This window comes from Callithrix jacchus, chromosome 12, assembly GCF_049354715.1.
Source record: "Callithrix jacchus isolate 240 chromosome 12, calJac240_pri, whole genome shotgun sequence".
Classification (NCBI taxonomy): domain Eukaryota; kingdom Metazoa; phylum Chordata; class Mammalia; order Primates; family Cebidae; genus Callithrix; species Callithrix jacchus.
The window spans coordinates 48,461,066-48,474,273 of NC_133513.1; the positions used below are offsets into that span (position 1 = coordinate 48,461,066).

The window sequence follows — 13,208 nt, forward strand, 5'->3', positions numbered from 1 at the left end:
GTAAGTTCTATATCATTCTCATATGCCTGAAGATACTAAAGGCAACTCTTACAAATAAATATATAAAATCAAAGCAATTATAATCAAATCCTATTAGTATTTTTGAGGAAGATGGTAACTTTTTGCTAAAATACATATGGAAAAGTTACAGATAAATATCTGTCAAGGAAATTTTGTGGCAAATAAATAGAAGACTTGGCTTAACTGAAATCAGCCTTTACAAAAAGCTACAGAAATTAAATATTGTATATAGTTAATAGACACATGAACCAAAGTGACATAAAAAATGGCTTTAAAATAAACTAATATACCTATGAGAGCTTAGGATATAGCATACTACAAATGTCTGAGCAAAAGACAGACTACCTAATACACAGTACAGAAATAAATTGCTAACCATACAGAGAAAGAAAAAAAAATGAGATCACTCCTCATCTAAAAATGAACAAAATCAAAAAAGTAACTTCTGATAGGATTAATAAATCAGAGAAACAAACGTTTAACTTTCAAATTATAATGTGGAGACGATATTGATGACATCAAGATAGAAACACAGAAAAGACAAAACCACAGAAGAAAAATAAACATATTTGACACATTAATACTGAAACCTTTTACAAGATAAAATACATCATAAGCAAAGTGAAAAGAAAGCCACAGGTGGGAAGATGATAGTTACAAATCTCACAGGTAAAATGGAATATCACGCAATATACTAAAGGACCAGACAAATTCAATTGTAAGAAAATGAAAATAAGTAGAAAAATAGGCTAGTTATATAAAAAGACAGTTGACAAAAAGACACTCAATTGGCTAGTAAATATGTCAAAGATATGTTTGTCTCAATAATCTCACTAATAATCAGGAAATCACAAATTGTGAAAATAATCAGATAATATATTATCCTGTTTAGTTTGTAAAAATCAATAAATCTGAATTATTTCAGAATGTGAGAAAACAGAATCAAATGCATAATAGGATGGTAACTCAAAGATCTATTTAGCATTGCACAGCTGAAGATAGACAAAATGTACAACCGAACAATTTGATCTTTAAGTTTGTATGAATAAAAAAACTCAAGTATTTTCATAAGGCGACATCAAATTTCTCATTACATTGAAGGATGATTCCCCACCCCCACCCCCACTCGCACAAAACATATATACATTTCCTCTTTGTTACCTTAGGAATTTTTTGAAATCTTATCTTATTCACCAGAGCAAGGGTAAAGCTGTACTCTTAATAAATGTATCTTGAAGGAAAGAATACATTAGTGAATCAGCACAACATGCTAAATGTGTTACAAACTCTAAGTGTCACTCAGGCCATTTATTTATTATAAGTACATTCCATTAAGAAATTTAAAATTCAAGCCAAGAGCATGCAGCTTAAAATTAAAATGACCCAAAAAGCATTGCAGAAAAAAGGATAGTTACTTTACTGGTATCATTCACTTAAGGTGTTTATATCAGGAAACCAACATAATGTTAGTTGACTGATTATTGCTTTATTAAGATATTCCTTAGTATTTGTTTTGAGAAATGTCATAGCTCATCAAGAAGGCTTAAAAAAAACAGCTACCTTCTGTGATGTGAGGGTCAAGTTTTTTCATATCTCATTAAGAGAACTACAATTTCAAATGTTCATTGGGCTGTATAATTTCATGTGCTACATAAAAGTAATGGTTAAAAATGTTAATATATGTCATCACTGGGTGTTCTCAAGTTTTTTAGTGTTTTAAGTCTTATTTCACAACACATTAGAATCTATATTTGCAGAGAAATGCAGCTTTGGGCACTAATTAATGGACAAGCATACAGTCATATCTACCACTACAGGCATGGCATAACTACAAGGCCTGCCATCCAGCCTTCTGCCAAAGAGACAACACTGGGAAAAGATCTATAACACTTTAATAATAAACATGTAGGTTCATTACTAATCAAGTAAGACATGTAGGTTTATTATTAAAACAGCTAGTAAGTAGCTTACTAGCTATACTGCTCCCTGACCTCCGGTCAGTCACTTATCTCTTCACTTCAGTTTTCTCATTTGTCAACAGGCATTCATGATTCTGGTCCTCCACACCTCAGGATGTTGTAAGAATTAAAGGTCAAATCAAATAACAAGCATGACAGTATGTACTCATTTGCTAGGGCTGACATAAGAAAATACCACAGACTCAGTGGCTTAAACAACAGCAATTCATTTTCTCAACAATTCTGAAGGCTAGAAGGCCAAGATGAAGTTGTCAGCAGAGCTGGTTTCTTCTGAAGACTCCTTGGCTCATCAATGGGCATCGTCACCCAGAGTCTTCCCATGGTTTTTCTACTGTGTGTGCCTGTGTCCAAACTTCTCATAAGGGGTCTGGTCATGTTGGATTAGGGTCACTTTAATGTCCTAATTTTAACATAATTACCTTTTTAAAGATCTTATCTCCAAATATAGCAACATTTTGAGGTACTGGGGGTTAGAACTTTAACATATACATTCAGAAAAAGAAGAGAGGAAACAATTAAAAGCCCAGTACCAATGACAAATCATCATCGTCGATAAAAGTGTCAGCACTGCCATGCCTACCTGCAGAAATGTGGGATTTGTTCAGTTACAGTCAGATTGATGATGACTACCTGGAAGCCACATTGTAAATAGATGAGAAAAGAGAGAAGATTCTGTGAAAAGTTATTCACTCTGCTCAAGGACTTTACACCTTTGGTTTCCCACTCTCTTGTATCATCAGTTTCTTTCTACTAGATTATCCCCGAAAGCATGCAAACATTCCCTAGTTTGATGGCCTTCAAATTTTAAAACTGTAATTCACATGAAGATATAAATTTTATATTATAATCCAATACACACCAGTATATGTGTGTATATATGTAACCATTTGTAAATTTTTCATAATAATATCTTCCACCAAAATAAAAGTCTTCCTTTACCACATGGCATGTATCTATTTTCTGTTTTACTCCAATTAATGTTTTAAATGACTACTGCAACCCAATAAAAAGACCACTAATGGTTCACAAACTGCAGTTTAATAAATGCTGCTCTAAGGGGTGTGTGTGTGTGTGTGTGTGTGTGTGTGTGTGGTGTTTGAAGTCAGGTCTCCTTATAGCATCCGGCTGGACTGGAACTCCTGGGCTCAAGCAATCCTCCAACCTCAGCCTCCGGAGTAGCTGGGATTGCAGGTGCGTGCCACCACACCCAGCTCTAAGGAGTCATTTTTAAAACACAACAATTTCCTTTATCCATACCCCTCCATCAACCACCCAATTCCTCTGCTACCCTTAGCCAAACTTCTCAAAAGATATGTCAACAGACACCCCACTTCTGCACTTCCCATAAGCAACTCAGATCACTCCCACTTTGGCTTCTGCAGCAGCAGCCACTTTGACAAACCTCCTCTGGCATTTTGCTTGCCAGCAGCTTCCATGTTGCTAAATCCAATGGACACATTCCAAGCATCTTTCTCAACCTTAAACAGCCTTCAGCATAACTGGCCACTCTGTCATTCTTAAAATGCATGAATCTATCAGCTTCTGGTTTTCCAGCAACGTCACTGTTCACTCCTCAGTCTCTTAGTCCTATCTTCTCTTTCTTTCCTCTACCCGAGGAATCTCTGGGCTCAGTCCTGAAACCCATCCCCTTCCTAATCTATATTTTATGCTAAATGCTGTCAAAAACTAGATTAAATACCATTTATATTCTAAGGAAACCCCAATGTTTAACTAACTCCTTTAAGGAATTATCCAGATCGAGGCTCTCATTAAATATATCCAGTTGCTTATTTGACATCTCCAATTGTGTATCTTAAATGAGTATCAAACACAGTATTTCCAAACTCACGATTTTGCCCATAATCCATTCCTCTTCCAGTGTTCCTAAGTAAACACAATGCCACCTACCCATAAATCAAGAAAACTTCCCTCTCTTTTCCTTTCCCCTTTGCATATGCAATTCACCAGCATGACCTGTCTTTTTTCAAACTAATACTTACACTTATTTCTTAGACTATTAAGATGCCTTTCTAACTGATCACTCATTTTTTTCACTTGTCCAGACACATCAGCACCCCTCCTTAAAACCCCTTACCATTTTCTACAAAGCAACCAGAGTGATCGTCTCAAAATGGGAATTAGATCATAACATTGCTCTCCCCAACTTCCAAGCATACATTCATAATGCCTGGCACTTAGCATTCAATTTTGTTAAAAGAATGAACAAATCATACATTTGCCATGCAGCCTTGGGAGAGACAAAGGAAACTGAAACAAAGAGCACCTGGCCATGAAACTGTTTTCCTGCATCTGTGCACAGTAGAAAAGGGGCAATAAGCAGCAAGAATTTGTATGACAGCTATTTATGAATGTTCTGATATGGCTCAGTGAAGCCAAAACCATATATTATTTAACATTATTATCCACACTATGCCAAGCATGGGACCTAGACAGGGGAAGGTCCACATTGCTGACCTTAGGAAGCTTTACTGGGGCCACATTCCATGAAAGCAAAGCAAACTAGAAGTTTATACTGTATCAAATGCAAAAGAGGACACAGTTGCTAGAAAAACACTGCACAGCTGCTGAATTGCAAGTCTTCTATTTTTATAGAAATCAAAATTTTATATTTTTATACCACATTTAATGTGCCCAGACTCCACAGGTGTGGAAAATGGGTCCATGAAGAGACAGTAGGCTTCACTAAAGCTGAATAAAACAGGAATCAAAGGTAAGACAAATATTGAAGAGGGACTGGAACACTCAGTGGGCCCAAGGTTAGGCAATTTGGCTTTTCAGAGAAGTTTGAGGTATCCTGGGTCTCAGGTAATGAGGTAAGAGATTTTCTACAGACACAAAGAAAAAAACATATTTGGCATCTTTAGACATGATTTTGGGAATGATGTAAAGTCTTGTTAGGCTCAATTTTCCTTAGTTTATACAATTAGGGATATTTGGTCCTGTTAAGGATTACTGAGAGGAAACTCCAGGTAGGAAGTTTTGCAAGGTGAGTTAGTTTGTCCAAAAAGGGATTTTTCAGATTTGCAAGCATCACATTATATGTATGGGTGCAATTTTATGAAGAGGTTTTTCAATGGGCTCCAAACAAAGGAGGATAGTTGTTTAATTTGTTAGTTGTACCATGATTTTGTGATCATAACCTGTTTCTAAAACCAGAGGAGGAAATTTTATTACATCTATCCTGAGAGCATCTACATGCATTTACAGGAATGGAGATCCTATAATATGAAATGATTGCTCAACTTAATATTTCAGCAACTGGAAATACATTTTCCTTTTAGCTTTTTAATTTGGGTATTTTTTTTGATATCAGAAAAATATCAGTACAAAAAAAATGACTTACGTTTTCCAAGTTTAAAAAACAAGGCTAACAATTCATTAGTTTTACAGTGTGTAGAAAATAGGGCACTTGTATAGTAAGGTAAGCTTTCATTTATATTTCCCTGTCTTCTATTTTCCTTCTTTAATCATTCATCTCTTTTTCTTCTTTAATCTTGTTTCCTTTTTTTTTTTTTTTTTTTTTTCCTGCGATGGAGTCTTACTCTGTCACCCCCAGGCTAGAATGTAGTGGCATGATCTTGGCTCACTACAGCCTCTGCCTCCTGAATGCAAGCAATTCTCCTGCCTCAGCTTCCCAGGTAGCTAGGATTATGGGCTTCCACCATCACACTCAGCTAATTTTTGTGTTTTTCGAAGAGACGAGGTTTCACCATGTTGGCCAGGCTGGTCTCAAACTCCTGATCTCAAGTGATTTGCCCGCCTCAGCCTCCTAAGTTCTGGGACTACAGGAGTGAACCACTGCACCTTGCCTTGCCTTTGCTTTTTTTTTTTCTCTTACACTTTCCTTTTTTAAAAAATGTATGAGCCTAATCAACAATCCTAGAAGCTTTCTTCAAACAGCGGCAGTAAATATTTTAAAAACATGATCTTTGACTTCGTTGTAATAGGAATTTGTTCAGGAAGAATTGTTTTCTTCTTCAGAGCAGTGAAAAAAAGAAACAGTTGAAAACATGGCAATGTTCGTTTACTTTGGCTTGGAATTTCTATATAACATGTGTCAGGGTATTATATTAAAAATTGAAACAAATTCATAAATTGAATAAAATTATTTTAAAAGAGAAAAACAACTGAGAATAGCAACTTTGTTCTGGCAAGACCATTGAAAAACAAGAATCAAACTGAGTAATTTTGCAACAGCAATGATTTCCAGCAGAAATGTATTGCATTGACTTGGATTTTCTTTTAAGTTGCCTATTAAACAAATTTCATACTCAACTGTTAAAACTTGCTACAGACATAAGACTAGTAAGTTAATATATTCATTTTGGAGCTTTTTGTGAATAAATTTGAAGGCTACTGTAAATGAAGGAAGGAGTTGACAGGCTGAAGCCAGGAAGATAGAAGCAGTAGCCTTGAGAGGTAAGTTGGCTTGTTGATACATGCTGAAATTATAGCTAATGGCTTTCGTGATGTGTGAAATGTGGGCTCTGATAGAAAGGTAGGAGCCAAGGATGATACATGGCCCTGCCTCCAGTCTTGGAGCTCACAAATTGAACATTCACACTTCTGCCAGAAAAATTCATCTAAACTACAAACTTGACCATGTTACCCCATGGCTCACAACTCCTAAATGACATTATGTGGCCTAGAAGGAAAAAATAATGCAGCTGATATGTTACTTAGTTCCCCTAAATATCACAATTGTTTTCTATTCAAATGGACATAAGAACAACTATTTCATAAGATTTCTGGAAGGATCAATGCAAAATTGTATATACAATCTTTTGCTATGCTACACAAATTTTATTAATAATAAGGAAATGTGTGTTCTTTAAAGTTTAGGTAAACTAATTTCCAAAGGGTTATTAAGAATAAACATAACTTAGTTCATTAGGAAACAAAAAAAATCTACTTTTTATTATCTAGCATCTTCCTTACCAATTTTCAAGCTGATACGTTTGGATAGGGTCTCATTGCCGGGTTAGGCATGATTATGGTCCCAAAAATGTATCATTTAGAATAGATATTAACAAAGAAAGGTAACACTGTCCAGAAAAGGATCATGTGACCAAGGCAACTACCTAAACATTCTTGATTAAAGCAAGTGTCTCAACTCAGTTTGTATTCCCTATGTCTCAGCTCCCACTACACTGGACTCACATGAATTTCTTTGTTATTTAGAGATAATAAATTAACAATATAGTTATATTAAAACATAAATGAAGTCTCATTTATTAAAACTATCACTAATACTTTCAAGCATAACCATAGTTTTATTCTATTTTATTCTCATCTACTAGCTGTTAAAGGCATAAAGGAGATTGATTTCATACGAGTACATGTGAATCTATTTGTAATTAAGAACTCATTTTTTAAGATTTTGTTATGGCTCCCAAAGAGGAAAACATAATAAGTTATGTAGTCTCATTACAAATTTGAACATTTTTACAAAATGACCCGACCTCTCTTAGAAAAAATATTTTCTCAAACGATACATTTCATTTTAATTAATATGATAAAATAAAATGTCATTATCATAGCCATGTGGTATGAATTTTAACTGCTCATGTGGCCAAGAGTATGATTGTCCAGAATGATACCAATTCTTCAAAATATCTTAGTTGCAAACACCAATGTACTTCTTTCAATGATTTTGGGATAAGTTTTGGAAACTGCTCCTCTTACATTTTATCATTTTCTTCAATCTCTATTGTCCCTTATTAAAAAAGTGTCATTTGAGCCTTAAGGTCTCACAAGTGCTTGTTTTAAAAAATTATATAAGGCACATGTTTTACCTTTCATGTAAATGATGGCTGTTCATTGTCAATAACCGTTCAAGTAGTAAATACTGTTGGAATCTAAAAAGGTGTTTCTCTTTAAAATCAGTTTGACAGCCAGGCACTGTGGCTCATGCTTGTAATCCCATCACTTTGGGAGGCTGAGGCAGGTAGATCACCTGAAGCCAAGAGTCTGAGAGTAGCCTGGCCAACAAGGTGAAACACCGTCTCTACTAAAAACACAAAAATCAGTGGGCACCTGTAATCCCAGCTACTTGGGAGGCTGAGACAGGAGAATCATTTGAACCTGGGAGGCAAAGGTTGCAGTGAGCCAGGATTATGCCACTGCCCTCCAGCCTGGGTCACACAGTGAGACTCCACCCTCCCCCCGCCCCACCAATAGAAGACAGTTTGCCATGTAAAAGGGCAGCCCTACTTAAAATATATGCTTATCTTTTTGACTAGGCTTATTTCTCATGATGTTTAGATGTGAGAAAAGGAGAGACGGCATGGAGGAGACGATTAACATTCATTGGGTCCTCTATCTGTATCACTCTATCACATACGTTGTTCTATCACATAACACTTGTGCATCATTTATTCCTTTACAACAGTCCTAGCAGTAGACAATATTAGCCTTATTTATCCAAATGAGGACACTGTGACTGAGAAGTGTTCAATAATATCAACAATGACTCTGTGACCCTGTTTGTCTGACTCCAAAGACCCATGAGATGTCCACTGTCCATACTACTCAGCAGTGTGAACTGAGGACTTGAAGACAACAGCATACCACAAAGTTCCTAGAATCAGAATGGCCAGGTTGGGTGGCAGGATTATAAAGGGGTTGATTTCTAGCCACAGGAGGGAATTTCTAAAGTCATATAGAGAAACATGTCTAAGTAGACCTATTTTCAACATCTGATCTGACTAAATGTGGATAAAAGCTAACCAGCCCAACTCTGTAGATTAGCTTAAAAGTCCACCTCTTTGATAAAGAGAAGGTACAAGTTTAATCACAATCCATTTGGCTTCTTAAAAGCAGCCAAAGGAAACTATGCCGTTCCTCACACTGAAAATATCCTTGCAACTGTCAAGCTCTTTAAGAGTAAGGAGCTTCAAACTTCAGCTGGCCTCTTCAGGAAAGGAAGCCAGTGGTTCCTGCCACCTAAAAGACAGTTGAAGCAGAGGCTACACATGATCACAAATGAAGGCTCACAAATCACCCAGACCTGCTCAGCTCAGAGATACTGGAAGTAATGGAAGAAACTGGGCTGGGATGAGACTGTCTTCTGAGTACTAAAAAAATTAAGACCCAATTTCATGCATATTTGATGTTAAAAAATGTTGGGCCATGCTCGCTTCGGCAGCACATATACTAAAATTGGAACGATACAGAGAAGATTAGCACGGCCCCTGCGCAAGGATGACACGCAAATTCATGAAGCATTCCATATTTAAAAAAAAAAAATGTTGGGCCTTTGGTGATGCAGGAGAACACACAGACAAATGTGAGGGACCCCAGGGTAGGGAGACATTCTGTACAAATAAATCACATTATAGAAGATAACAAGGGCATTTAATAAAAATCATAGAATATGCTGTGCTTATCTGACATTGGTTATGGCCCAAGCACTGTGCTATACATGACTCAGACATCATTTTCATCTTCCAAGCCCTGTAACGTGCATATTATCACCCCTACTTCACAGTTGAAGAAACAGAGCCTCCAAGATATTAGGTATCATACCGAAGACAACATGACTGGTATAGGCTAATCGGAATTCAGGGCCCTCCAAATACACAGCTGAGGTTTCGCATTTCACTGTCTTAGGAGACATGAAGGTAAAGGCTTCCGTCAGTTTACATGTTAAAAAAAGAATGACTATGATGCCTCAGCAGTGACCGTTCCTGGAGAAGGAGCTGATTGTGTGAAGATGGACAGCATCTAAACATAGAAGACTGGAGACGAAGGACATCCCATAGTGACCCTGCACAGGCATGGAGGGCAGAAATCCCACAATCATAATGCAGAATGGCAAGGGGCTTGGCTTAGCTGGAGCCCAAAGCACGCACACACACACATACACACACACCAACTATCAACTGGGGTACAGTGTTTAGAGAGGCAGGTGGACACCATATCACGGGAGAGCCTGTATGTCAGCCTAAAAAGCTTCCCTGTGCACTGCAGGCACTGTGGGGCCCAGAAGGTCTCTTAGCAGATGAATGAGCTGCCAGATACAAAAGAGAATGATTCATCTGGTAATAGCATGCAAGAGTGAGGAAATTTATAGTCTCTTATAGATTCATAAGTATAAGCAGCCTTATCTTGGCTAATCAGAAAAACCTTATCCATTTTATTAAAGAATTTAAATACATGACTTTCAAGAAAGAATAACTAATAACAAATTATTTTTTCAAATTATGCCTATGAGACCACATGTATGTGAGATACGATTTTAGATATACCCATAATTAGTTTCAACTACATAGCAGCATTTGCACTACTTGGTAATGTTCCAAAGTGATAATATAGAAAATTCAGACTTCCAAAATTATGCATCTGTGTCACATTTACACAGGCCCACCCACACAGCAATTCACATTCTCACCCTTATTCCTCCTCTCCTTCCTTTCTTGCTCCCTCTCTTTCATATCCTGCCTCCTCCATACTCTAGCCCCTCTTCTTCTCCCTCTCACTCTCTCTGAAAGCACATGAATTCAGCATTATCACTAATAATCAGAAACATTAGCAGAAAGCACTCTCTCTCATTTTCTAAATATGCACTCATCATGAATATGTGAAATAAAAGATAATGACCAATTGGCAGAAACATGTAAATACCTTATACTAGTCAGAATATAGTCCTGCGCCACTATATCATATTGTATTGCTATTAATTTTTCATTAAGCATATGCTTCAACAAGTGACTTACTATACTGTGACAGAGGGTGGAATGGAGGTAAATAGAGCTACATAAGCCATCTGATTATCTCATTTCAAACAGTGATATTGGCAACATTCCCCCAGAATTCGGCTAAATCACAAGAGTCTTAGGGATACACTATAGACTTCAGACATGCACAATGCAACATTTTCATACCCTGTATAAATATTATGACATTCCACCGATGCCTTTAAACAATAGACAGAATGTTCTGACAAATATTCGGTTCCTAATGGCCATAGGATGCATTATCTGTTTGTCACATATGAGCTAACACACTATGTGATATTTTAAAAAATTTCCAGCATGTTAATACTCAGACAGATTACTCTTGAAATTTGAAAGCAGAATCCTCTTTAGCAAAGCTATTCATTATGCATTAGAAAGAAAAAAAAATCCAAGAGCTGGATGTAAAGGATCATGAGCAGATTAACCCAGGACTTTTCCTGTTAAGAGAGCCACGTGAGAACAATTTCAGTCCCTCTGACCACAGATGCATGGAATTGATCAATTTAACAAAAAACAGTATCAGGGTCTGTATCTAGAAAAGGTACTGAGGAAGAACAAGAAAGTACAAGGAATTCTATAGGACTAGAATAGTGAAGAGCCACAGGAACCCTGTAGAAGTGGGTGGCCTATCATTCACCCCAATATTCAACCACTTTTCCCATCTCCAGACACTCATAGGAAGTAACTGGAAGAACACGTTAACATTCCATGACACCCTTAAACAGTAAGGCAAAAGCCAGTACCAGGAATAGCCAACACGAGTTAAATCAAGGGAGCCTTTCCATTAGTAAATAATCATATGAAGCAGAAAACATATTTTCAGGGCTTACCCTTAAACCCTCCCTCAGAATAGATACTCACAGCCAGCATAAAAGCTAAATGAAGGGGTCACGAGTTGCTGTCAAACACAGTGGAGAAATGGATTTCAGAGTAAACATGCATTCCAGACACAACATGCATGAAACCAAGTGAGCAAACAGGAAAATCAGTGAACCTACAGGAAGTATTGTAGGAAAGCAGGGACTGTCGAGAAAATAGATTTTCTAGAAGAAATGCGAAACAACTGCAGCAAAAATATTTTGGTGTTACCTCCCTTTATCTCATATACTAATAACAACTAGATATTTGTTGGAATTCATTACATAATCCTATTTTTGCTATTAAATATGAAACATGAACGTAAAGATGAAATGCTTATATTGAATGGAAAACACCATGGGTTAAATTAAAAACACTCAGTTAAATTATTATCAAAATCAAATGAAAGAGAAAACTGAGGGAATTTATCTTGAACTCCATTCATCAGGATCAAGACAAAATGTCACAAGTGGAGATATGAAAACCGTATCTGAGAGACCAAATTCACGTTAGAAAGAAATCTGAAAAAAAGAGAGTAAAATGGAACAAGTGCAGTTACCATAGAAAAAAATGACAAATAACTTTCCTCAGCTAAAGAAAACTCTGACATTTTAGAATAGAACTCAAGAGCTAAAATTAAAATAGATTTATGAAGAAACAAAAAGTAAATCCTATTAAAATAATGGAAATAACTTTACAATATTTTAAACATTCTAAAGTATCCAAGAGTTAAGTCAAAAACTAGATCAAACTGGACTTGCTTCAAATTTGACTTCTACATAACCAGATACCAGAAAATAATGAAAATTAAAATACGCCACTCTTTTAAGAAAAAAAAATCTATGAACCAAGAATTGAGCACTCGGCATGTTCTTGATCACTTGACAATGCACAGGAGCAATAGAAAGCTATTATATCATATATTCTTTCAAAATATGCAACATATTATCCCTTATGCAAAAAAAAAATTAAAAAGGAGTTAAAGGAATACCTCACCTAACGAGGAAAGAATAAAAAAAAAACTTAAGAACTAGAAACGCAGGTTTAAAAGAAGAGAGAATAAACCAAGAACCTTGTTAAACACAGTGAATGCTCAATGATTTAATATTATCTTTTAGCTTAACACAATGTCAAATTTAAACCTTCAAATAGGTGTTTCATACATAACAACTGCAATTTAAATCATAAATAGAAAAAGTCATTATTATCAACAGAAATGGAGATATTAGGAAGAAATCCAAGAGGTATAAAAAGCATGTTAAGTTACTATTTTACATAGCCAATATTAAAGAAAGTAATCTCAGAATTCTGGACAATTTGAAGATACTATGTTTGATTGTAAAAAACAAAAAGGGGTCTTCTCATACACTACTGTGTGCTCATGGTCAACTATTATCCTCTGTCTAGGCTTTAGTTTCTAAACTGATAACACTTTAGAGCTGTCATTACAGAGCAAAAACACTACAAATGGTGATATTCTTTGACCCAGCAATTACATTTTTAGTACATTTAGTCAAATACAGTTTTAAATAGCAAAACTTTGGAAACAACAATAGGACATTGTCTAAAGGAAGAATGATGTTTTTGGAAA

General features: G+C 36.1%; 1 protein-coding gene and 1 non-coding gene across 6 annotated transcripts in view; one reads left to right on the forward strand and one right to left on the reverse strand.

Moving 5' to 3' along the window:
- The window catches only part of NRG3 (neuregulin 3), a 1,123,251-nt gene that overhangs the window by 986,740 nt on the left and 123,303 nt on the right, over positions 1 to 13,208 (reverse strand). The gene's annotated exons all lie outside the window — the stretch shown is intronic.
- LOC118146476 (U6 spliceosomal RNA) lies at positions 9,153 to 9,259 on the forward strand. The gene has a single exon (XR_004732338.1). It is a non-coding gene; the product is annotated as a U6 spliceosomal RNA (small nuclear RNA).